This window comes from Ranitomeya imitator, chromosome 6, assembly GCF_032444005.1.
Source record: "Ranitomeya imitator isolate aRanImi1 chromosome 6, aRanImi1.pri, whole genome shotgun sequence".
Taxonomy (NCBI): Eukaryota; Metazoa; Chordata; class Amphibia; order Anura; family Dendrobatidae; genus Ranitomeya; species Ranitomeya imitator.
Window position 1 is genome coordinate 71,658,739 of NC_091287.1, and position 24,832 is coordinate 71,683,570.

The window sequence follows — 24,832 nt, forward strand, 5'->3', positions numbered from 1 at the left end:
TTTCTCCTGTGCTCCTCAATTCCAAAGTTATGCACCCTGGCATTAAAGATACAAATTTTCCCTTCAACGAACTGGGTGTATTCCCCTAACTTCTCTGTACGTGCGGCCGTGTTTTGACTGACCAGAATCAGAGGAGAAATGGCACCCAAAACACGGCCGCAGCACACAGAGGAGTCCTGTGTATGCGCCTATTTTATATATCTTTATTACCAATGTGCATAAGTTTGGAATCAGAATCAGTGGAACAGCACCAAGTGTAGGAGGAGCTCGGTTTAGATAAAAAAAAAAAAAAATCCAGTGTGTGGTGCCCTTTCAGTCCTGCTAGGTTGTGTGCCAGAGCACTAAAGAGCTGAGAATTACCAATGAAAAATGTTACATATTGGCTATTTATGTGTTCAGCAAGGGAGCCACATAACCTAACTTCTACTAGGATATGTTAAAAATACTATATCTAAAAAACGGTTCGAAAACAGGTATCACATATGACAATCGTATTGAAGAAAAGCGCCCACGACAACCACAGTGGAAATAAAAGAAATTGGAGAGATCTCACCCGTATCCTGTAGAGATAGATAGTATAGGACCACTTTGCAGGAGGAGGAAGGGGACAACTGGTCCCTATAATCCCCTGTTGTGCCCCATATGAGTGGCTCCTGCCCTAACAAGGCCAGTACCGGTAACATTATCAGTAGTTACCATACTCGCTTATATTGCCTATTGATATGTGTGATACTTTTTTCCATATTTGGAACCACTGCAAAAGTCAGGAATGCAGAGTTTTTTTTTTTCTAAATATGATTTTTTTTCATTGCCGTTAACTTGCAGAGGTGGCTCAGTGGTTAGCACTGGGGTCCTGGCTTCAGTTACCACCAAGGACATCATCTGCTAGGAGTTTGTATGTTCTCCATGTGTCCCCCACCCCACTCCAAAGCCATACTGATGGGGGGGATTTAGATTGTGAGCCCCAATGGGGACCGTGATGTCTGCAAAGCGCTGCCTAATATGATGGCTCTATATGAGTAAACCATACTAAATACAGGCAGTTTTAGAGGGTTCACAATGTCCGGGTCACACAGGCTTCTGTTTTTCTTTTAATGAAGAACTGCCTCCAGCTGGGAGGAGATGCAGAGAACTTGTGGGAACTGCCATGGCGGGCCTGTTGTTGGTGTATTTTGGCAGACGGTTTTAAAGGGACTCTGGCAGCACAGGATGACTGTTCAAACCAAATCCAGGCACTTGGCACATCACGGCATGGCTGAACATTTACCGACACCTTCCCACCTGCTTGGTTTCCCTCTATGTCCAACCTTCTCAGGCTCTATGAAGCCAGAGCTGTTAATCAAAGAAGGGGGTGGAGATGGGGGGGGGGGGGGGGGGGGGGAAACAAAAAGGTGGGGAGGTGCAATTACACGTTTGCCCCCCCCCCCATGATGCATCAGGACTTGGTTTGAATGTCATTCTGTGCTGACATTCCCTTTAACTGTCTGAGACAGAGAAGCGCAAACAGAAGAAATTAAAAAGTGTTAAATCCGCGATGTGTGAACATACTCTACTGCAGTTACATTCCCTCCTTCTGCTGATTTCCTGATGTCGCAGTAGTTGGAGATTTTTGTTAGGAGATATATGGGTGAATCTGGAAGTCCATAGTGAACAGTTGTATGTGCCCTTCTCGGACGGTGGGGTGGAGAATGCATGAAAAATGTGCCATAAATTCATGTGTAGGCATAGGCCCATAACCAGTCCTGCGCCTGTGGCTCCTTGCTCCTTTTTGGCGGCCTATGCATTCTTTCCTAGGGACATTGGTTGCCTATTATTTGCTTCTTGTGTTTTGTATGTGACATTGCTACATGGAGAGAGCTTTTTTTGACAAGTGGAACATTTCTGTAGCTTTAACCCTTTTCCTGAACAGGCCATCAAGCTGTTCCATGGGAGGCAGCATATCCTGCTGTGCAGTGCTGTCTCTTTAACTTCTGCTGGAAGGTGCAGCCTCTGCTCCAGGGCAGCTCTGGCTCTGCGCCCTCATGGTGACGATCTCCGACAGAATCTGAAAGTAAAAGGCTGCGCGGCTTCATGGGATTTCAGACTGTGTAATGAAATTCTGAACTGTTCTGCAGAAAGTCGCACTGGGCCCTCGCCATTAGGCTGGTAATAAACCACACAAGTCTATGCCCCTTTATCCCCAGCTGCCATAGTCTCATACAGATTATGGATTTTTCATATAAATTGTGGCTATTTTTCTTATTATTTCATAGTTGCACTTGGCTGAGAATTGCTTCTAAGAATGCTTGCCTGAAGAAGCCCCATATAGTGGCACAGCATAGACCTGCAGCAGACCCTGAGACATAGACCTGCGGCGGACCCTGCGACGTAGACCTGCGGCGGACCCTGCGACGTAGACCTGCGGCGGACCCTGCGACGTAGACCTGCGGCGGACCCTGCGACGTAGACCTGCGGCGGACCCTGCGACGTAGACCTGCGGCGGACCCTGCGACGTAGACCTGCGGCGGACCCTGCGACTTAGACCTGCGGCGGACCCTGCGACGTAGACCTGCGGCGGACCCTGCGACGTAGACCTGCGGCGGACCCTGCGACCTAGACCTGCGGCGGACCCTGCGACGTAGACCTGCGGCGGACCCTGCGACGTAGACCTGCGGCGGACCCTGCGACGTAGACCTGTGGCGGACCCTGCGACGTAGACCTGCGGCGGACCCTGCGACGTAGACCTGCGGCGGACCCTGCGACGTAGACCTGCGGCGGACCCTGCGATGTAGACCTGCGGCGGACCCTGCGACATGCAGCCTCTGTACCACTCAGATTTACCCTAAAGATAGTCCTCATGTTGTGGGTCACTTAGCTACTGAAACATCTGTCTGCATGATCCATGTGTTCTGAGCTGATGGCCACTGCATTAATTCCATACTGTGACATCCAGGGCTTCGGAGTCGGTATAAAATGGACCATCTCCGACTGCTAAAATACATAAGAGTACAGTAGTACAATGCAGTATGTGGTGTAAATTTTTTCATAAGAATTTGGGAGAGTTATGAAATATCTGTTCTGTTCCTGATCTAAGGATCTCGGCTTTAAGGCTACTTTCACACTTCCGTCTTTTGTCCATCGCAATCTGTCATTATGGGCAATAAATGGATCCTTCAAATGTGCTTGCAGGATGCGTTTTTTGCCCATATACTTATATTAGCTAGCGACGGATGGGCACACGTCGCATCCGTCGTGCGACTGATCCGTCGTGTTTTGGCGGATGCGAAGCACAAAAAAAGTTCAATGTAACTTTTTTTGTGCGACGTGTCTGCCATTTTCGACCGCGCATGCGCGGCCAAAACTCTGCCCCGTCCTCCCTGGACTGCAGAATGGGCAGCGGATGTGTTGAAAAACTGCATCCGCTGCCCATATCTTGCAGTTATTTCACAACGTCCGTCGGTACGTCGGCCCGACGCATTGCTACGGGCCCGTACTGACGGAAGTGTGAAAGTAGCCTTAGTGGAGATGAATCTGTGCTGCACTTTATTTACATGCTCAGTAGTGACCACTGATGTGGAGATGAATCTGTGCTGCACTTTATGCACATGCTCAGTAGTGACCACTGATGTGGAGATGAATCTGTGCTGCACTTTATGCACATGCTCAGTAGTGACCACTGATGTGGAGATGAATCTGTGCTGCACTTTATGCACATGCTCAGTAGTGACCAGGGCTGTGGAGTTGGAAGTTTGGCTTACAGCCCCGGTGACATAACTGTGTGCGCAAAGCTTTTGACTGCTTCACCGATATACTATGATGTCACTGTGTGGCTAAACCCTCCGCTGTCATTTCACTTAATCGTTACCTGTGACATCACTGGTTGGTCTTCTGTGATGTGAAGAGGCACAATGTTATCCTGTTGTGACGTGACTGCTCTTCTAATCTCTGTGCTATGACGTCACTTTTATGATCTGTGTTCTGACATCAGATGATTATTATTGTTCTGACATCTGTGTTCTGTGCTGTGGGATATCCAGGTGCTATTACAAGTAATGACACTGCTGTTTATACTCCGTACTATGTGACATCACTGTTTTATGTGTGCCGTGACGTCGCTGTGTTAGGCCAGTTTCACATTTGCTGTTGTGTCCGCAGCGTTTCGAGCGCATACATCCACCTGCGTCTTGATTTCCTATCTTTAACATTGTAGACGATGCGTTCGCCCGCGTTTGCTAACGCATGCTTTTCTTTTGTGGTGTGCGGCAGGGCACTGCTAAGTTTGCTAACGCACCATGTTGGAAATTTTGAGGCAGCAAATTTCTGTCATATGCGCAGGAATGTGCATGAGCGTGTTAAAAAATGCATTACTGTCTATGGGAACGCATGCGTTCAATGCACTTCCGTACTCTGGACTGCGCATGTCCAGGAACTTATTTAGACACGACCATTGAGACACGCCCTCGTGGAAATATCAAACACATGCGCATAAAAAGCGCATGTAAGGCTACGTTCACATTTGCGTTGTGCGGTGCTGCATCGGCGACGCAACGCACAATGCATGCAAAACGCAGCTTTTTGTGACGCATGCGTTCATTTTTGCATGATTTTTGGCGCAGAAAAAACTGCATCATGCAGCGTTTTCTGTTGCGCCAAAATGACGCATGCGTCACAAAACGCAAGACAACGCATGTCCATGCGCCCCCCATGTTAAATATAGGGGCGCATCCCCGCACAACGCTAATGTGAACGTAGCCTAAAAACGCATGCAAACTCTGTGGGGTTTTTGCCGTCATGCGTAAGCTGATGTGGATAAAAAGCGTTGCATTATCATGCATTTTTGCATGCGTTTGTGGATGATACACTGCGCGCACAGACGCAAATGTGAAACTAGCCTGAGGCCGCAGTCACGTGCATTACAAGGAACTGTTGCTCATAGCCACCAATCAGAGCGCAGCTTTCACTGTGTAATTGCCCTAAGGGATGAAAGCTCTACTGTGATTGGTTGTGATTGGCAACAAAGACAGTTAGACAGTTCCATGTCAGTTGGTGAGGTGACTGCGCTGCCTGTACAGGACCGGCCACCGCTGCGGGCACGGCCCCGTTATCCGTTGTTGCAGTGCTGGGGATTACTTCTGTGGTCCGGGATCGTTGTTGCCGGCGGAGGGGCGCCGCACTCATTGTGCTCCGCCTGTGACCCGCATTGTGTACAGCGCAGAATCCAGGCCGGGATTTGGCTTCAGCTTTGGCCGGATCTACATCCCGTGCTGTGACTCTGCTGGGGAGGGGGAGGGGCTGCGGTGCTGTTGTCGGAGGGATCTGTGAGCGCCGTGTGTTCCGGTGATGATCCGGGGCATCTCCGAGAACCGCTGACAGCCTCCCCGTACAGGAAGAGCGCCACACTGCAGTAACTGCCTGCGCCGCTCCCGGGACATGGGCCGAGCGGAGGAGAGCGCCTAGCCGGCAGGTGAGCGCTGCCACGTCCATGGCGTGTGTCACTCCGCGGCCAGCTGACACTGACAGCCAGAGGGGAGAGGGAGTGATGTCACCGGGGCTTAACCCGTCGTGTGCGGCGCCTGTCACAGCGCTGCAGCCTTAACCCTCCAGTGCCCGCGCCGGGGGTGAGCGCAGAGTTGCTGCTGCTGCTGGGAAACTTGGGGAAAGTCGCACAGTGCGCCGGGTGGTGCGGAGAACTTTACTGCGCGGGGACTGCAGCGGAGGGCTGGCGTGCGCCCACAGCGGGGTCCAGGGGCCTGGTGTCCGGGTCACGTGATGTGGGGCCCCTCAGAGGCTGCACGGTGACGGTGGGAGCACTTGTGCCGGGGTTGTGGTGTGCACAGTGCGGCCATCACCGCGCCTCCACAGACTTTTATGCTCTTGAGATCTCCATCCGTGTTTCAGCAGTTTTTCCCTGCAAAAAAACCCCACAAAACCCTCCTGCTGTCATAGCCTCAGGCTTCTCACACATCGGTACGGTGCACGGGCCGGCCATGGTCACGGCACCAGGTGGCCCGGACATTGCCATGGGTGTGCGGCCCGGATGGCCACCGACTTGTTGGCTTTCACTGGAGAGCTTGCTCTTTGCCTTGGCTCAAAAACGAACGTTGTTGTGTTTTTATTTTTCTACTTTGTGGACACATAAAATAACCAACGTTCTCTCCATGCAAAACATGGATACGTGTATGTGAAACGCAGATATTATTTGAGGCCTTAAAAGGTTTTTTTTTTTCATATACACTAGATAAGCAGTATATGTTGTCTGATCATTGGGTGGTGACCACGGGAATTGGGGTCCCAAAAGTCTTTGTACAAATGGAGCAGTTGTGTTTAAATGTACGACTAGCTCCATTATTGGTGTGTGGGACCATTGTGCACTACAGTTTTGGAATGTGGGCCACCTGATCTCTGGTGTGCTGGCCGTCTGGGCAGCCGGAGCCCCTGCCATTATATCTTTGTCATCTATCCCGCAGATAAATGCTGTTTAACGGACAACGGCTTTGAAGTAAAAAGAGGAAATGCAAATATTTATAATATTCCAATAAATCCTGCCCTGTTGCAGCGGTCCCAATTTGATTTTCTGCATTGGTGCCATGACGTGCACAGGGGAGACTGCTGCAGGCAATCACAGACATCACGTAGGGCCGTATGGCCTTTGGTTTGCTACTATTTAAAGTCCCTGTAGCAAAGGTCAGCTGGAGTGGGGTGGGGGTTATCATTCACATAATGTGGTTTTTAAAAATTTTATTTTTTTTTTTGCACTGGTAGGATAGTTTAGTTACAGTTTTAAATCCTCTTCTTAGACCCTTTTTTATATCTTATCTCTACTCCAACAACTTTAAGGATAATGGCACCAAACATGGTAAGGGTGGATAGATACTTCCATCTGAAATCCCGCAAACAAGTATCCACAGCGCTCCTCAATCTCGTTCTGGGAACTATAAAGCAAATCAGCAGAGTCAATATGATTCATCTGAGAAGGGTACCACTTCCCAGTGAACACAGAAAAATGGAATACAAAAAACGAATCCACTAGTGCACCTTTCCTCACAGATAACCCTACACTCGCCTGCTATCCCTTCCTAGCAGTGGAGGTTGGCACCCTGATAGATATTTTGGCGCCCCCACTCCGCGACGGCTGACACCTGCTATCCCTGTTAATGAAACTAGTCAGCTATAGGAGGGAAAACAATAAGCAATAAAAAGAAATGAAGGAAGATGTAGGGTAGAGAAACTAAGGTGCACAAAAATCTATATACCGTCCTCCCTCAATGACATCTCATGTTCAGCCAACAGACACTCGAGAAAAAAAAAAAAAAATATATATATATATATATATATATATACTAGTGCGTGGAGCCAAACAAAACATGTGCTCCCAGCGTTGCAATACAGCAGTCCCGTTATGTATCAGCAAGGGACATAACTCCGTGCATCAAATGGCGAGATGACAGTGGGAGAACAGGTACAGAATAACAAATGACCTGATTTAGTCTAAGATAGACACAGTGCATGGTAGCACCCCCTTGGCAAAACAATCAATATATTTTAGAATGTGAAACAATGTAACACAACTCAGTATAGCTACAATTGTCTCTAGGTACACAGTAATAACATGATGCCACACTGGTACAAAGTCTTAAAGGGATATTTCAAGCTACACACTAGATGAGCTACCCAGTGGGTTCTAATAGCCAATAGTAGGTACCGATACACATGCACAGTCGGATAGACAAAAAATAGATGATTTCAGCAACAGCCAGTGAAAAAAAGGGGGTGGTTAACCCAAAAGAAACCAGACACTTAGCTGGGCCTGGGCATCAGGGCACCTGTATCTATGACCTCCGATTTATCATTATCTCTGCCCCCTGAGGAACCGTATGACGGGGAAACGCGTCGGGGCGTTATTCTGACAGCTAAGTGTCTGGTTTCTTTTGGGTTAACCACCCCCTTTTTTTCACTGGCTGTTGCTGAAATCATCTATTTTTTGTCTATCCGACTGTGCATGTGTATTGGTACCTACTATTGGCTATTAGAACCCACTGGGTAGCTCATCTAGTGTGTAGCTTGAAATATCCCTTTAAGACTTTGTACCAGTGTGGCATCATGTTATTACTGTGTACCTAGAGACAATTGTAGCTATACTGAGTTGTGTTACATTGTTTCACATTCTAAAATATATTGATTGTTTTGCCAAGGGGGTGCTACCATGCACTGTGTCTATCTTAGACTAAATCAGGTCATTTGTTATTCTGTACCTGTTCTCCCACTGTCATCTCGCCATTTGATGCACGGAGTTATGTCCCTTGCTGATACATAACGGGACTGCTGTATTGCAACGCTGGGAGCACATGTTTTGTTTGGCTCCACGCACTAGTATATATATATATATATATATATATATATATATATATATTTTTTTTTTTTTTCTCGAGTGTCTGTTGGCTGAACATGAGATGTCATTGAGGGAGGACGGTATATAGATTTTTGTGCACCTTAGTTTCTCTACCCTACATCTTCCTTCATTTTTTTTTTATTGCTTATTGTTTTCCCTCCTATAGCTGACTAGTTTCATTAACAGGGATAGCAGGTGTCAGCCGTCGCGGAGTGGGGGCGCCAAAATATCTATCAGGGTGCCAACCTCCACTGCTAGGAAGGGATAGCAGGCGAGTGTAGGGTTATCTGTGAGGAAAGGTGCACTAGTGGATTCGTTTTTTGTATTCCATTTTTCTGTGTTCACTGGGAAGTGGTATTTTTTAGATTATCTCTAAATAAAATATATATTGTTTTAAAGGGACTACATGTTACACGTTTTTTGATTTTCCCTTTCTTATTTATTTGTTTTCCGATGTTTCATCTGAGAAGGATCTGATGTATTGCCCACCAGTGGGTTGTCGCGAGTGAGGCTATAGATCCGGAATGGGGTCTCGGCCTAACAGTCCGGTTGGTTGTCAATGTATAGCAGCCTGGAGCCTGTATAACTTCTGTACTGCCGAACGTCCATACACTGATGTTCAGGCCTGCCATACTTTGTGTATGATAAACAAATTCTCCCCAAGGAGAGACGCTTCCTTCTTGGAGACCGTTGATGCAGGGTATGAATGTTTTAGAGTAAGGCTATATGCACACGTTCAGGATTTCTTGCAGAAATTTCCTGAGAAAAACCTGAAATTTTCTGCAAGAAATCTGCATGCGTTTTTTGCGTGTTTTTGGTGGGGTTTTTTTTTTTGAGGATTTTTCCGGACATTTCCCAATGCATTATATAGTGGGAAAAACGCAAAATTAATAAACATGCTGCGTTTTTTACCGTGATGCGTTTTTTTCGTTGAAAAAAAAACGCATCATGTGCCCCAAAATTGCCGAATTCATTCTAAATGATGGGATGCATAATGTATGCTTTTTTGCGTTTTTTTATAGCGAAAAAAACGCGAAAAAGCAGCAACGTGTGCACACAGCCTAACAGTAAGGTTGTCCTATGTGGCATCCAGGGGCGCAGCAGAGGGCTCATGCCTCTCTATTCTAAGCAGATCATAATACAGGCACAAGCCCTCACTTTTTGTTTTTGGCCTCCCATCTAGTTTTGTTACCAAATATGGGGATTTTGAAAACTAATTTGTGATATATTTTGTTTTCGCTACTTCCTGCAGTAAACAGTTTTAGGCAATTCATCAAGTCAAACGTGTTTTTTTTTTTTTTTTTTTTTTTAAATTCCAGTCTTGATCCAGATTCTACTCGAGTAAGATGCACCAAAATCAACCCTTTGAATGAGTTTGGCTCATCTTTTTTGCTGGCTGTGTTCCAGCACTACAAATTTAATCCAGACATGGACTAGAGTAAACTTCTATAACTTTTTTGTTCTTGCCTAAGTTGAAGTGAATCTGAGTTGCATTACAAAAAGTTGGTGGAGTTAGTGTAAAAAATTGCAAACATTTTTGTTTAAAGGGAACCTGTCACCCCGTTTTTTGAGATTGAGCTATAAATACTGTTAAATAGGGCCTGCGCTGTGTGTTCCTATAGTGTATGTAGTGTACCCCGATTCCCTATGTATGCTGAGAAATAACTTACCAAAGTCGCCGTTTTCGCCTGTCAATCAGGCTGGTCAGGTCGGGAGGGCGTGGTGACATCGGTGGTTCTTCCTCAGCTTTACGTTGGTGGCGTAGTGGTGTAGTGGTGAAGACACAGCGCGCGATCTGCGCTGTAATCCCTTGCATCGGTGGGGGCGGCCATCTTCCTGGGGCCGCGCGTGCGCAGATCGAGTGCTCTGCTGCACGGGGCTTCAGGAAAATGGCCGCGGGATGCCGCGCGTGCGCATTAGAGATCGCGGCGGCCATTTTCCCAAAGCCGAGATGCAAACTCGGCTTTGGGAAAATGGCCGCCGCGATCTCTAATGCGCACGCGCGGCATCCCGCGGCCATTTTCCTGAAGCCCCGTGCAGCAGAGCACTCGATCTGCGCACGCGCGGCCCCAGGAAGATGGCCGCCCCCACCGATGCAAGGGATTACAGCGCAGATCGCGCGCTGTGTCTTCACCACTACGCCACTATGCCACCAACGTAAAGCTGAGGAAGAACCACCGATGTCACCACGCCCTCCCGACCTGACCAGCCTGATTGACAGGCGAAAACGGCGACTTTGGTAAGTTATTTCTCAGCATACATAGGGAATCGGGGTACACTACATACACTATAGGAACACACAGCGCAGGCCCTATTTAACAGTATTTATAGCTCAATCTCAAAAAACGGGGTGACAGGTTCCCTTTAAAATTCTTTAAACACCCCCCCCCTTTTTTTTTTTTCTTTTTTTTTTGTGCATGCAAATTATGATTGATGCTAGAGTGCAGGATACCGGAGATCTTATATAGATCCTGAATCGTTAAGGACTGCAGAGTGTTGAGGTCAGAGACATTAATAAAACTGTGAATGTGGCTTTAGCTATAATATAGAGCTCCGTAGCTGGGGTGATTGCATGTATTTGAATGCAGATCTCTGTAGACTAGTAGGGTGCCTGCATGCAGAGCTCTGTTGGGAAGGAGGACACTTGGTTCTGGATGCAGAGCTCTGTAGGGAAGAAGGGCGCTTGAATGTAGAGCTCTGTAAGGGAGGAGGGTGCCTGGGCCTGGATGCAGAGCTCTGTAGTGGAGGAGGGTGCCTGGGCCTGGATGCAGAGCTCTGTAGGGGAGGAGGGTGCCTGGGGCTGGATGCAGAGCTCTGTAGGGGAGGAGGGTGCCTGGGCCTGGATGCAGAGCTCTGTAGTGGAGGAGGGTGCCTGGGCCTGGTTGCAGAGTTCTATAGGGGAGGAGGGTGCCTGGGGCTGGATGCAGAGTTCTGTAGGGGAGGAGGGTGCTTGGGGCTGGATGCAGAGTTCTATAGGGGAGGAGGGTGCCTGGGCCTGGATGCAGAGCTCTGTAGGGGAGGAGGGTGCCTGGGGCTGGATGCAGAGTTCTATAGGGGAGGAGGGTGCCTGGGGCTGAATGCAGAGCTGTAGGGGAGGAGAGTGCCTGGGGCAGGATGCAGAGTTCTGTAGGGGAGGAGGGTGCCTGGGCCTGGATGCAGAGTTCTGTGGGGAGGAGGGTGCCTTTGCCTGGATGCAGAGTTCTGTAGGGGAGGAGGGTGCCTGGGCCTGGATGCAGAGTTCTGTGGGGAGGAGGGTGCCTTTGCCTGGATGCAGAGTTCTGTGGGGAGGAGGGTGCCTTTGCCTGGATGCAGAGTTCTGTGGGGAGGAGGGTGCCTGGGCCTGGATGCAGAGTTCTGTGGGGAGGAGGGTGCCTTTGCCTGGATGCAGAGTTCTGTAGGGGAGGAGGGTGCTTGGGGCTGGATGCAGAGTTCTGTAGAGGAGGAGGGTGCTTGGGGCTGGATGCAGAGCTCTGTAGAGGGGTTTATGGGACTCTTCATGTTTCTAAAAAACCTTTTTGTGCTCCCTTCTCCCTGTTTCTAGTACAGGTGTTGGCATTTGGTGCTTTCCTAGGAGTGCTGTGACTGTAGCAGCCGGCATGTGACTAGTTCTTGCTGAAGGCAGAGCGCTGTGTGAGACCTCACCTGATCCTCTGGACAAAGGATCTAGGCAGCTCTGTTTGTAACCGTTAACCCATTCATGTATTTTTCAAAAATCTTTACTTTTTAGGTCAAATCAAGGCCTCACTCAGATGTTCGTTTATTTTCTGTATGAGAAAAATCACTGAGTATCAATGTTTTTCATTCGTTTTTCATCTGTGTTTCGTCCGTGTTTTAGCTTTTACCATCAAAGTTTCACTTGTGATTTTCACACATGAAAAAATAAATTATGTATCATCTCCTACCCATTACAATGTTAATGACTGAGGTCTCGCGGGTGTCATCCAAGTGTCCGTGAATTTCATAAACCTAGAGATATGAATTGGTAATTTTGATCCGTGATGCCGAATAAAGAAAGACATGTCACCATGATGTTATTTCTTTGCGTACCTACTGTCTGCAAATAAAAACCGCACAGACATGTTAATAGCAATGTAGAATTTAATGCGTACAAGATCTGTCTGTAAATACCACGGATAAAATCGGTATGTGAAAACCTGATGTCTGATTGAGGCCTACTACACTTTTTGGCAGCCGTCCATCATCCCACCGGGCGCCGTCGCCTTTTAGTCGTGACGTCACCAGCGCCTTCGTGTAGCCGAGGCCCCAGATTCCATCCCGCAGTGTGTTATGATGAATTCACACTACGGGGCTGGGAATCTGGCACCTGCATAGTGGAACGGGTCATCGTGCTCCATTGTAGATAGTGCTGAAGGCTCGCGAGACTTCACAAATCTCGTGAGACATAGGCACTAACTTCAATGGATTACGGTGACCCGCTCCACTGCGCAGGCGCCAGATTCTCAGCCCCGTAGTGTGAATTCATCATAACCCACTGCGGGCGGGATCTGGGGCCTCGGCTACACGAAGGCGCCGGTGACGTCACGACAGAGGGGGCGCCCGGAGGAGAACGGGGGATGATGGATGGCTGCGAGGTGCTTGAGTCAGGGGGAGGAAACATACCTACCTGACTCAATAGAGGTATAGCAGGAAATTTATAAAAGTCACTATTTCAATGTTCCTAGGGATAATAAACAGAAGGGTCACCTTCACAGAATGCAGCCTTAGTGCTGCTGAAGGTGGCTTTTACTTTTATAGGCCCTGGGGACGGGGGCGGGGGGAGACAGGTTCCCTTTAATGAGAAAAATGCAGAGCATGTCCATGTTTGTGCAATGTCTTAGGGACAGTGATCACTGGCAGATTACATACAGGGGGTCCTGTGCTCACGTCCTTATGCCATGGATGTGCTGCAGGTAAGCAAATAGGAGCAATGCTTGTTGCTGCAGACTCTAGGAGCATCGTACTTAGAAACGCAGCCCACCGCTGATGGATTTATCACACAACAGATCTTAACAGACCTCATTGGCATTTACTGGAGTCCATCTTTTTTTCTAGAACAGAAGACATTGCATGCAGCTCCAATTTGTGAAATGCGAGGGAATTTGTATCGGAGGATCTGATGCAGATGTGAGCGCTGTCTGATTCCAAAGGGGGGGAGTCTCTTCAAAGAGCTTTATCAAAGTTTGTTTGCAAACCCAGGCAGTAACGGGGAATTGGTCAAAGGCCAAATGCAAAAATGTGAACTTGTAGAAATCTAGCAAACATTAGGGGTTGTTTTGGAAACAGTTTATTGTGATTTATAGACCAAGCAATCGTTTTCAGGCTCATGTCATCTCCATAGAACCTGCCCGTACTGTAGATTTCTTAATTGTGAACAGGCTCCTTCCTCTTTTCTGCCAACAACCCCACCATCACCTATATTACAGCCTAAACCTATTTTGATGTATGTGCTGGGAAAAAAGTGCATCTCCGATTGAAGTTTGCTGTGTACCCCATTATATGGATGTACAGCGGGATACGTGAAACTTGGGGTCCCGTTGTCAAAAAGAATAAAGTATACTGCACAGTCCAGTATTTTCTGTGTATACCTTTCTTTGGATGATTATAGTTTGGCGCCCTCAAGACGTTTTTGGGAGAATGGACCCCCGGGATGTGAACTAGTAGGTCAGCACCGCAGAGCCACTTACTGTGTGGGTTTTGGTCACATCGGTCTGGTTTGGCTCTTCATCAGCACAGTCTTTTCCCTACCTTTTTTTTATCCTTAATCTTCTGACATGATCAGGAACTTATAAAAATGATCGCTGGTGAGAGCTGGATTGACATTGGACTTTACGTACAGTCTTTAGTGGTCACTCCCCTTTGAGAAAGCGATTGAGCGAAACGCGCGTCAGGGGCTGTGGGAAGGCCACACAAAATATCCCGCCTCACTATGGGTAAGTTCAGATTGCCTTAGGGACATGTCATGTATGGGACAGATGTTCACCATTTCAATATGGGGTTCTATTATGTGATAGACTCCTGATTATAGGATTACTGACATCCCAGACATCTTTGTATTGATACCTGCCCAGGTCGGATCACGGATGTGTGCCTTCCTTTAGTGTACTGGTTGTTTTTCCTCCTCTCCACATGGTGGAATTTTTTAAACGGGTTCTGTCATGTATGTATGTTAAATATTTTGTCTGTCATCGTTTGATATTTATATTCAATAAAATATCTATATATATTTGTTTGAATATTCTCCTTTGTTCACTAGTTTTTCATTATTTGGAGTAGGAGTGACACTCCTGGTCATATATATTTGTATTTGACGTATGGGAGAGCTTTTGATTGGATATTGAACATGCTCTCGGCCACTCATGTTGTGTTATGCTTAATGATTAGTGTTTTAGTCTTTAGTGTCAGTAGGCAACACATGTGTCACCTGGTTAGTGAAGAAATCTGAGTATATTATGCATGTGTCTCTCCACAGCCATTAGAGATGATATAGTTGATATTTAAAAAAAAAAATGTTTTCTGCAATATACTGATCTGTTTTGCTTCTTGGCTTCTGATGTAAGAATCATTGCTGTATTGAGTGGTGGTTGACCGGTCCATAGTGGACCCTGACTGTAGATGACGAGATTTTCTGCGTTATGAGTTTCTTTGTGTTTATATTCCTCTAATGTGAGCATTAAAATATAACATTGGGCTGTTTTCCTAGACTGTGAAAAGGTAGATGTTGGTTGGTTGGATTGATGTGTAGCAACATAGTCACAGTATTGTCAGTTTGGTTACTTATCACCAGGAAACCTTAAGTGCAGGAAATTATTCAGCTTGTTTAACACTGAATACTGTGCCTAATAAGACCACAGCTCAGTCACTATGTGCTTGTTGATCTTGTAGGAAAATATTTTTGACAGTTCTGATAAGTTACGGTAATTTTAGTGATGAAGAATTAGGGCTAAAGAGGTGCCTGTAGATGCCAAAAAAAGCTTTGAAAAACACACAATGTAAGAGTTTGTTCACACATGCAAATCATACACAAGTACCAAATGATCCACACACAAAAAAAAAAAAAATTGACGCAAATTAGTGGCAAATTGATTTCCACACTGCTGCCAAAAATCTGCCTGGAAACTTTCTGTAGAATCTCTTGATGCAGAAGTTGGCTGAAGCTATGTGCACACGTTGCGGATTTACTGCGGATCCGCAGCGTTTTTTTTTCCGCGCAGAAACGCTGCAGATCCGCAAGTGATTTACAGTACAATGCAGATCTGCAGCGTTTTTGTACCCATTCTATTATAGAAATCCGCAGGGGTAAAAACGCAGCAAATCCACACAAAATCCGCATAAAAAACGCATCAAATCCGCACCTGCATTTTCTGCCAAGAGATGCAGAATCCGCACAAAAAATTTCAGAGGCAAATCCGCAACGTGTGCGCATGGCCTGAGAATCTTCACCACAACCAAAGCTTGAGGCTATGTGCACACGATGCGGATTTGCTGCGGATCCGCAGCGTTTTTTTCCGCCAGAAACACTGCTGATCCGCACTGTGATGTACAGTAAAATGTTATTAAATGGGATTAAAAAAAAAAAAAGCTGTGCAGATGTTGCGGAAAAATCAGTGCGGTATTGCTGCGGATTTCAAAGAAGTACATGTCACTTCTTTTGTGCAGATCTGCCGCGTTTCTGCACCCCTCCATGATAAAAAATCCGCAGTGGCAAAAAACGCAGAAAATCTGCACAAAATCCGCTTCAATTCCGCGTTAAAACCGCACAAAATCCACATAAAAACCGTGGCAAATCCGCGGCTGCGGATTCTGCCAGGAGATGCGGATTTTGTGCAGAAAATTCTGCACCTCTTTTCCTATGTGTGCACATAGCCTGAAAGTTACTTTTACACATAGCAGATTTTTGAAAAACGTGAATTACATCTACAGTATGGGAGGAATAGAACTAAGCAACAGCAAGTGTGCAAATGACTTGGGCGTACTAATAGATCACAGACTGCTCATGAGTCAACAGAGTGATGCAGCAGCAAAAAAAGCAAATGCAGTTCTGGGATGTATTGAGAGAAGCATAGTCTAGATCACGTGACTTAATTATCCCCCTTTACTCCTCCTTGGTCAGACCTCATCTGGAATACTGTGTCCAGTTCTGGACACCACATTTTAAAAAAAAGACTTTAAAAAACTCGAGCAAGTTCAGAGAAAAGAGCTACCAAAATAGTGAGCGGACTGCAAAGTATGTCCTATGAGGAAGAAGGCTAAGAAGATACTTAAAGCTAACCTGTCAGCAGGATTGTGCAGCGTAACCTACAGACAGTGTCAGGTTGGTGCTGTTACACTGAATAAAATGATACCTTGTTTGATGAAATCCGTTTTGTGGTTGTTGATGTTGTTTAATCCCTATTTATAGTTTTCGGTTAATTAAATTCTCAGGCTGTGGGGGGTCTTATGTGCTTTGCTTACATATGCATTTGTATAATGCATAGAATATTGTGGGGTTAGAAAAAAAAACCTAACATTCAGTAAAATCATCGTGGCGGTGCCTGTGCAGTAGCATGTATCACATATTGCATCTAATATTGTCTGGTGTGGGGGGGCGGGGGAAGGAACTTGCCGGTGGCTCCATTTTGCTGAAGTAAAATATTTTTTTTTTACCTGACCATATTATATGCATTTTGCAATATCTGCTACTGCATCGGCACCACTTTGTTTAATGTAAAAATGTTTTTTCTAACCCCACAGCCATAAGTAGAGCACCACATAAAGACCCCCCCACCACACACACAGGCCGCCCCGAAGCACGAGAATCTCATTCACTGAAAACTAGAAATACAGATTAAACGACCACAAGACGCATTTCATCAGCCAAGATAATTTAATTCGTGTAACTGCGCCGACCTGACACTGTCTGTGGGTTACTGAGCACAATCCTGCTGACAGGTTCCCTTTAATAGCTGGCTACAAATATCTGAAGGGATGTCAGTGTAGAGGGATCATCCTTATTCTCATTTGCACATGGAAACATGAGAAGCAATGGGATGAAACTGAAAGCGAAAATACAGATTAGATATTAGAAAAAACTGACAGTGAGGGTGATCAATGAGTGGAACAGGCTGCCATGAGAGGTGGTGAGTTCTCCTTCAATGGAAGTCTTCAAACAGCGGCTGGACAGACATCTGTCTGGGATGGTTTAGTGACTCCTACATTGAGCAACTCTACCATTCTATGAATGAGATTTTTTAAAGTCTGTGTACATATTACAGAAGCGCCATTATTCAGACCCTGCTATATGTGAATATGCTTCTTTCTGTCAAGTTTGTATGTTAACAACCGTTAAAGGGTGTCTACACTTTGATTCTCCCTTGCAATCTGATACCCTGGCGTGGTGCGACTGTCCACCAAGTTGTCAGTTTATTGGGTAAATAACGGACTAACATGGCAAGATCCAGTTTTATCAAAGATGCTGCAGATTTATTTAGTGATGTAAGTATTTATTAGAAAATGGTTCTAGTCGAGTGCAGACAGATCTTCTTTTAAAACGACTGTCCACTTGTGTGCTCAAAAAGAAGTGCAAGTTGTTGGATTTTGTAGAGCTGTACATGCTTTTTATTTTCCCCAATCTTATTTTTTTGGTTGCATTTTGTATCGACTCCGTTAGGACAAAGTTGTGATCTGTGACTGCAGATTGGCAACATTGCCCACAGGTAGTCTGAGGTAGTCTGAGACACGCCGTCTGCCTTGTGATTGGCTCAGGCTGCTGCACTCTGCCCTCTGCATCTCTGCCTCCTCCGATTGGCTGATGTGTGTGAACACACCTCCAGCACGGGCTCAGCAGACACTTGGCACCAAGAGAGCTACGGTAATTTCTATCATATCAAAAGCACAATAATTATAGAGTACAAATTACTAAACCACTAGTGAGAGCTAATGATCAGGCACCTGCTCCATATACAGCGGCAAATAACGCCTTACTCCTCGATACCGTAATTGTTTTCACGTTTGCTAAAAAGAAAAAAATGTGGTCCATGTGTTTCACCAAAATAAAAAGATGTCTGTTTCCGAAGCTTCGCCTAGCAAGCTGTCAGTGTAAAACTTCCATTTTTCAGTCACATGAATGGATGAGTTCTGTTTGGGAGATGGGCCTGGGTAGGCTTGTCTGTTTTTATTATTTTGTGGGCCATCATTGAGCCAAACAAAAACGATACGTGAATAATCCCATAGAATATTTAAAATGTCCACGTGCTTTAAGCATCAAGCCACGGGAGGTTTGCTGGGGAGTAAAACTCTTATTATCCCTGTAGGTGATCAGCAGCAGAGGTTTCTGATGAATTCTGATCCCCTGCGATCAGACATTGAATGCTGGACCTGGTGACCCAAAATTCATGTTTTGTTGCTGAATTGAGACTTATGTCGATCAGATCTCTCAGGCTTGACAGCGCCTTGGATCCCATTTAGAGACCTTAGGAAGTTTGCAGCTGCCCCTATTGATTTCTACTGATGTCATATATTTTTTTTGTCTACCTGGCTACTAGTAATCTCCAGCCTGTTGTTCTTACCTGAGTACCTGGCTACTAGTAATCTCCAGCCTGTTGTTCTTACCTGAGTACCTGGCTACTAGTAATCTCCAGCCTGTTGTTCTTACCTGAGTTGTCTTTAGTCTGTATGATGTTTTGTACCTGGTCATAATTTTACCAGGTTTTGCTTTCAGTGAATAACTCATCCCCCTGTTTGGCTCAGGTTGCAGTCATACATGTGAGTTATCATGCGATAGAAACATACCATTTTTTTTCCCCCTCGTGTGCATCCATTTCTCAGGTGCATCTAGTTGCATGCATTTTTGTAAACTTTTATTTTTTATGTTGACCCCTAGCAGTGGATCAGTTAAACATCAGTTTGGATCAGTTTCCAAACTTGGAGGACTGGCTGCGTACTTCAGTTTTCCATTCGTGTTCCAACCATCTTATGCTCATCCCAATAGGCTCTCGGAAGAGTAGGGCAGGCTGAGGTTTAAAATCCAAAGTGTGTATGACTCAATGAAACTATGGGGGTCCGGGTGCTGTCCTAGATGAAATGGATTGAACACGGATGTGCGAATGCAGCCTTAAAGCAACCTTCCAACCTGAGACTAAATACTGACTACATGTTTCGTGTATAGCCACCATAACGTGTCTTCAGTTTGCCTCCAGAATTCTACTGTCCCAGATCAATGTTCCCCATTCCCCCTGCTTCCAAGATGGCAACCACAGCGGTACATCTAAGCCATGACTCTCCTGACTCTCCTATGGTACAGCACAGAAAAGGCAGGTGAGATGTGATTTAGACGTCATTGCACGCTTTATGCTTTTCTTGTGGCCATCTTGGAAGTACGAGGAACGGATTGGCAATCTGAGTGGATGAGGCAACAGAGGGTACCAGGTATGGCGACTATACATCAGAAATGTATACATACACTTTTTAGTCCCAAGGTGATGGGTCACTTTTAGGCTTAAATTATTTCCAACATTGAAAATGTACTGATTGTGGAGAACCAACCGTGGCGACCCCCACCGATTCCGTGAATGATTTCTGTTGTATTGAGCATAAGACACATGCGCACCACCTCTCCATCTATTCTTTATTGGGGCTACTGTAAATGGCCAAGTACAGCTGTCAGCTTTCTGTTGATCTGACGAAGAATGGAGCAGTGTTACCCAACACGCCATTCTTATGGGGCTTTCCAGAGCTATTCTGGGCTTCGGTCAGAAAGTTAGCACCTTTCCTGTGGATGTTCATGTTGGGAATAAGGCCACGTTCACACATTGAGTATTTTGCATCAGTATTTGTAAGCCAAAATTAGGAGGGGAACAGACAGAGGAGGAAAAGTGTAATAGTAACACATCACCACTTCTACAATTTTTTTTTTTTAAATTTTTTATACCCACTCCTGGTTTTGGCTTCCAAATAATCAACGTGTGAGTGAGCCAACACCTTTAATGCAAACGGGACCATTTTGATTTTCCTCTATAAGCGCTTAGTTCGGTGCTTTGGGGGAGAGCTGGGCCCAATATACTGCACGCAGTGAGGTGTGCTTGGCAAGCAGTGAGGTGTGCTCGGCACGCAGTGAGGCGTGCTCGGCACGCAGTGAGGCGTGCTCGGCACGCAGTGAGGCGTGCTCGGCACGCAGTGAGGTGTGCTCGGCACGCAGTGAGGTGTGCTCGGCACGCAGTGAGGAGTGCTCGGCACGCAGCGAGGCGTGCTCGGCACGCAGCGAGGCGTGCTCGGCACGCAGCGAGGCGTGCTCGGCACGCAGCGAGGCGTGCTCGGCACGCAGCGAGGCGTGCTCGGCACGCAGCGAGGCGTGCTCGGCACGCAGCGAGGCGTGCTCGGCACGCAGCGAGGCGTGCTCGGCACGCAGTGAGGTGTGCTCGGCACCTCCACAGTTAATATGCCGGTGTACCTGGCCCCATTGCCCTGCTGTAGCTGTGTTCGGACGGTGCGGCTCCTAGTGACTACTCTGACGGTTGTCTGCTTTGGCTCCTTATAGCCCTGAGTCAAGGCTCCTTTTGTGGCTCTTACATTGACTCATACAGAGTGTACAGCGGAAAAGGTATCTCCATTCAAAAAGTTCTGCCACAATTTATTTCTTGTAAGTGATGCAGAGATTTGTCCTACCCCAGGACTTCCAGGATAATTTGGTGTAAATTTTTTTGCACCAGGTGTTTTTTTTCTTTTCTTACAGCACCTGTAAATGCACAGATTTCATAACACACGTGTAAATTTGCCCTAAATCTTTTTTTTTTTTCTCCTTTATCGGTAAAGCTCCGTCCCTTTTCCATGCTGCTGCTGATCTTGTTCCTAAGCAGACAAACAGAACAAAACAGCAGAGCCGAGCGATAACCACAGCGCCGGCCTCATGAGTAGCTGCAGCGTCATCTCACATTGTGGTCACCAGTCGCAGCGCCCGCAGAGGTGTTAGCTGCTTTTATCTTCATAGTAACTTGTGTGGCTGGATCTTAAAGGGGACACCAGATTGTGGAGATTATTCGCTTAGAAGTGAAGCATGCCATGCAAGTTTTAACCGATCACTATTTATATACATTTTGAAGGGGTTCAAGTTTTTTCCACCACCAACTTGGGTTGAGATTTGGGCAGTTGAGTGCTCAGGTCAACACCTTGAATTCCAGGGGTTGCGTAATTGTGCTGATAAGTCGGGACTATTGGCTCTCAGAAGGGTCTGCAGCCGCTTAGTCCATTCACGGCAAGGTGTAATCTGCGTGTTCTGACACCTTTCTGTCATGGCCGGCATTACCCATTTGTCAGTTGTGCCCCAGTAGTTCTTCTGTGGGATCGGACCAGAGAGGCTAGCCCGTACTCCCCAGCTGCACTGTTGTCCTCTCTTGGACCATCTAGAAACACCAGTATTAAAAATGTTCTGCCTCAATCCACTGGCCATCACAGTAGGGGCCTAGTCAGGATTGTAGAGAGCCTTACATTCGTCCGTTTTGCTGCTTTCGTTACGTCAACTTCAAGAACGGCCTGCTCATATGCCGCCCTTTATGTATCCCATCTCTTGGCAGGCGCCATTGTAGTGCGAGAGCGCCACTGACAGGTGAAGTCCTAACAATGATGTCATGGCCGATCAGCCTATAGCTCTCAATCTCCGATTTATTCACTAATTTGCTCTTTATTAGTGGCATTAATATTTGTGCCTTATTCACTATATGTTTTGTGGCTCTTAAGTTATTTTCCTGCTTTTAAGTTTCCCCCCTCAACGACTTCACTTATCCAGAAGATTCATGAAATGCGACTTTTACCCAATATCACAATTTTCTGATGCATCTCACTCCTCCCTGCACCCGTAGTAAGGCTTGTGGCGTAGTATTCAATTTGGTGCTCAAAAGTTGCAAAAAAAATTGGTTAAATAAAACCTTTTTAATTTTGCGCCAAATTCATGGACTCTTCTGCACCACTTGAACAGATTGGCGGGAGTACAGAACCAAAAAAGAGAATCAATAAATCGCAAATTATGAATCTGCTCTGTTTCATTTTCTGACTTTGTCGGTTCTTTATGGACGTAGGTTTCAGTTGTCTATAGACAATTCTCTGAGCCTGATATGTCGGCGTTGCCTTCTGTCCTGATTGTGTGGTACAACATGTAGGTAAGACACAATGGCCTGTCCTGAGGGTTGTTTAGCTCATTTAAGGCACCACTCCAGCATGGTGTTTAAAAAACAAAAAAAAAACATTTAATAGTCCGTAACCCGTTTTTTGCATCTTGGTGTACATGGGAGCCAGCTGTCATCACCTTTGTGATGGTAGAGGGCCAAGGCTCTGTACCCCCCTACAGCAGGGGTATATATTGTGACCAGAGCCTTGGTAACATCTCTGCTTATAATCTGTAATACATGTTAATGTTCCAAGTTATCATAAACCTGTCTAAATTTGGAATGCTGATCATTTTTTTAAACCCTTCCCGACCCATGACGCCACGTAGGCGTCATGAAAGTCGGTGCCAATCCGACCCATGACGCCTATGCGGCGTCATGGAAAGATCGCGTCCCTGCAGGCCGGGTGAAAGGGTTAACTTCCATTTCACCCGATCTGCAGGGACAGGGGGAGTGGTAGTTTAGCCCAGGGGGGGTGGCTTCACCCCCTCGTGGCTACGATCGCTCTGATTGGCTGTTGAAAGTGAAACTGCCAATCAGAGCGATTTGTAATATTTCACCTATTATAACGGGTGAAATATTACAATCCAGCCATGGCCGATGCTGAAATATCATCGGCCATGGCTGGAAATACTAATGTGCCCCCGCAGCCCCCCGATCTGGCCGGTACACTGCTCCGGCTCCCCTCCGTCCAGTGCTCCGCTCCCCCCCGTGCTCTTGTCCGCTCCCCCCGTGCTCCAATCACCCCCCCCGTGCTCCAATCACCCCCCCTGCACTCCGATCCACCCCCCCGGTGCTCCGTTCCACCCCCCCGTGCTCCATTCCAGCCCCCCCGTGCTCCGTTCCACTCCTCCCGTGCTCCGATCCCCCCCCGTGCTCCGATCCCCCCCCCCGTGCTCCGATTCCCCCCCCCCCCTCGTGGTCCCCCCCGACCCCATCATACTTACCGATCCAGCCGGGGTCCCGTCTGTCTTCTCCCTGGGCGCCGCCATCTTCCAAAATGGCGGGCGCATGTGCAGTGCGCCCGCCGAATCGGCCGGCAGATTCGTTCCAAAGTGCATTTGGTCACTGAGATATAATCTATCTCAGTGATCAAAATAAAAAAAATAATAAATGACCCCCCCCTTTGTCACCCCCATAGGTTTGTTCAGACTGGCCTACCGCCTCAATGCATTAACCTAACGATCCCTGTGTGGCCTATATTAAAAAAAAAAAAAAAAAAATTAATTAACTGGTTCATGCAGCTTTACATGAACACCCAAGCCTTACACTATGGCTGGTCCGAATAACTATAGCAATTGTTACCATCCACCTCTCGTGTCTCCCCTTTTCCTCATAGTTTGTAAGCTTACGAGCAGGGCCCTCACTCCTCTTGGTATCTGTTTTGAACTGTATTTCTGTTATGCTGTAATGTCTATTGTATGTACAAGTCCCCTCTATAATTTGTAAAGCGCTGCGGAATATGTTGGCGCTATATAAATAAAAATTATTATTATTATTATTATTAGGTAGGGACAATAAAAAAATAAAGAAAATTTTTTTTTCCACTAATGTTAGAATAGGGGTAGGGTTAGGGGTAGGGTTAGGGCTAGGGTTAGGGCTAGGGGTAGGGTTAGGGCTAGGGTTAGGGTTTCGGTATGTGCACACGTATTCTGGTCCTCTGCAGATTTTTCCGCTGCGGATTTGATAAATCCGCAGTGCTAAACCGCTGCGGATTTATGGCGGATTTACCGCGTTTTTTTCTGCGCATTTCACTGCGGTTTTACAACTGCGATTTTCTATTGGAGCAGTTGTAAAACCGCTGCGGAATCCGCACAAAAGAAGTGACATGCTGCGGAATGTAAACCGCTGCGTTTCCGTGCAGTTTTTCCGCAGCATGTGTACAGCGATTTTTGTTTCCCATAGGTTTACATTGAACTGTAAACTCATGGGAAACTGCTGCGGATCCGCAGCGTTTTCCGCAGCGTGTGCACATACCTTTAGAATTAGGCTATGTGCACACGGTGCGGATTTGGCTGCGGATTCGCAGCAGTGTTCCATCAGGTTTACAGTACCATGTAAACATATGAAAAACCAAATCCGCTGTGCCCATGGTGCGGAAAATACCGCGCGGAAACGCTGCGTTGTATTTTCCGCAGCATGTCAATTCTTTGTGCGGATTCCGCAGCGTTTTACACCTGTTCCTCAATAGGAATCCGTAGGTGAAATCCGCACAAAAAACACTGGAAATCCGCGGAAAATCCGCAGGTAAAACGCAGTGCCTTTTACCCGCGGATTTTTCAAAAATGGTGCGGAAATATCTCACACGAATCCGCAACGTGGGCACATAGCC

The 24,832-nt window shown here is 46.6% G+C and overlaps 1 protein-coding gene across 7 annotated transcripts in view; it reads left to right on the forward strand.

Annotated features, from left to right (window-relative positions):
* KMT2C (lysine methyltransferase 2C) overlaps positions 1-24,832 on the forward strand; it is a 325,549-nt gene that overhangs the window by 32,323 nt on the left and 268,394 nt on the right. The window contains exon 1 of one of the 7 annotated variants that reach the window (XM_069729755.1): positions 5,265-5,443. The exons of the other annotated variants lie outside the window; for them this stretch is intronic. The gene's annotated coding sequence lies outside the window, so the exon portion shown is untranslated. Of the gene's footprint in view, positions 1-5,264; positions 5,444-24,832 lie in introns of those variants that run through there. 7 annotated transcript variants of the gene reach the window in all.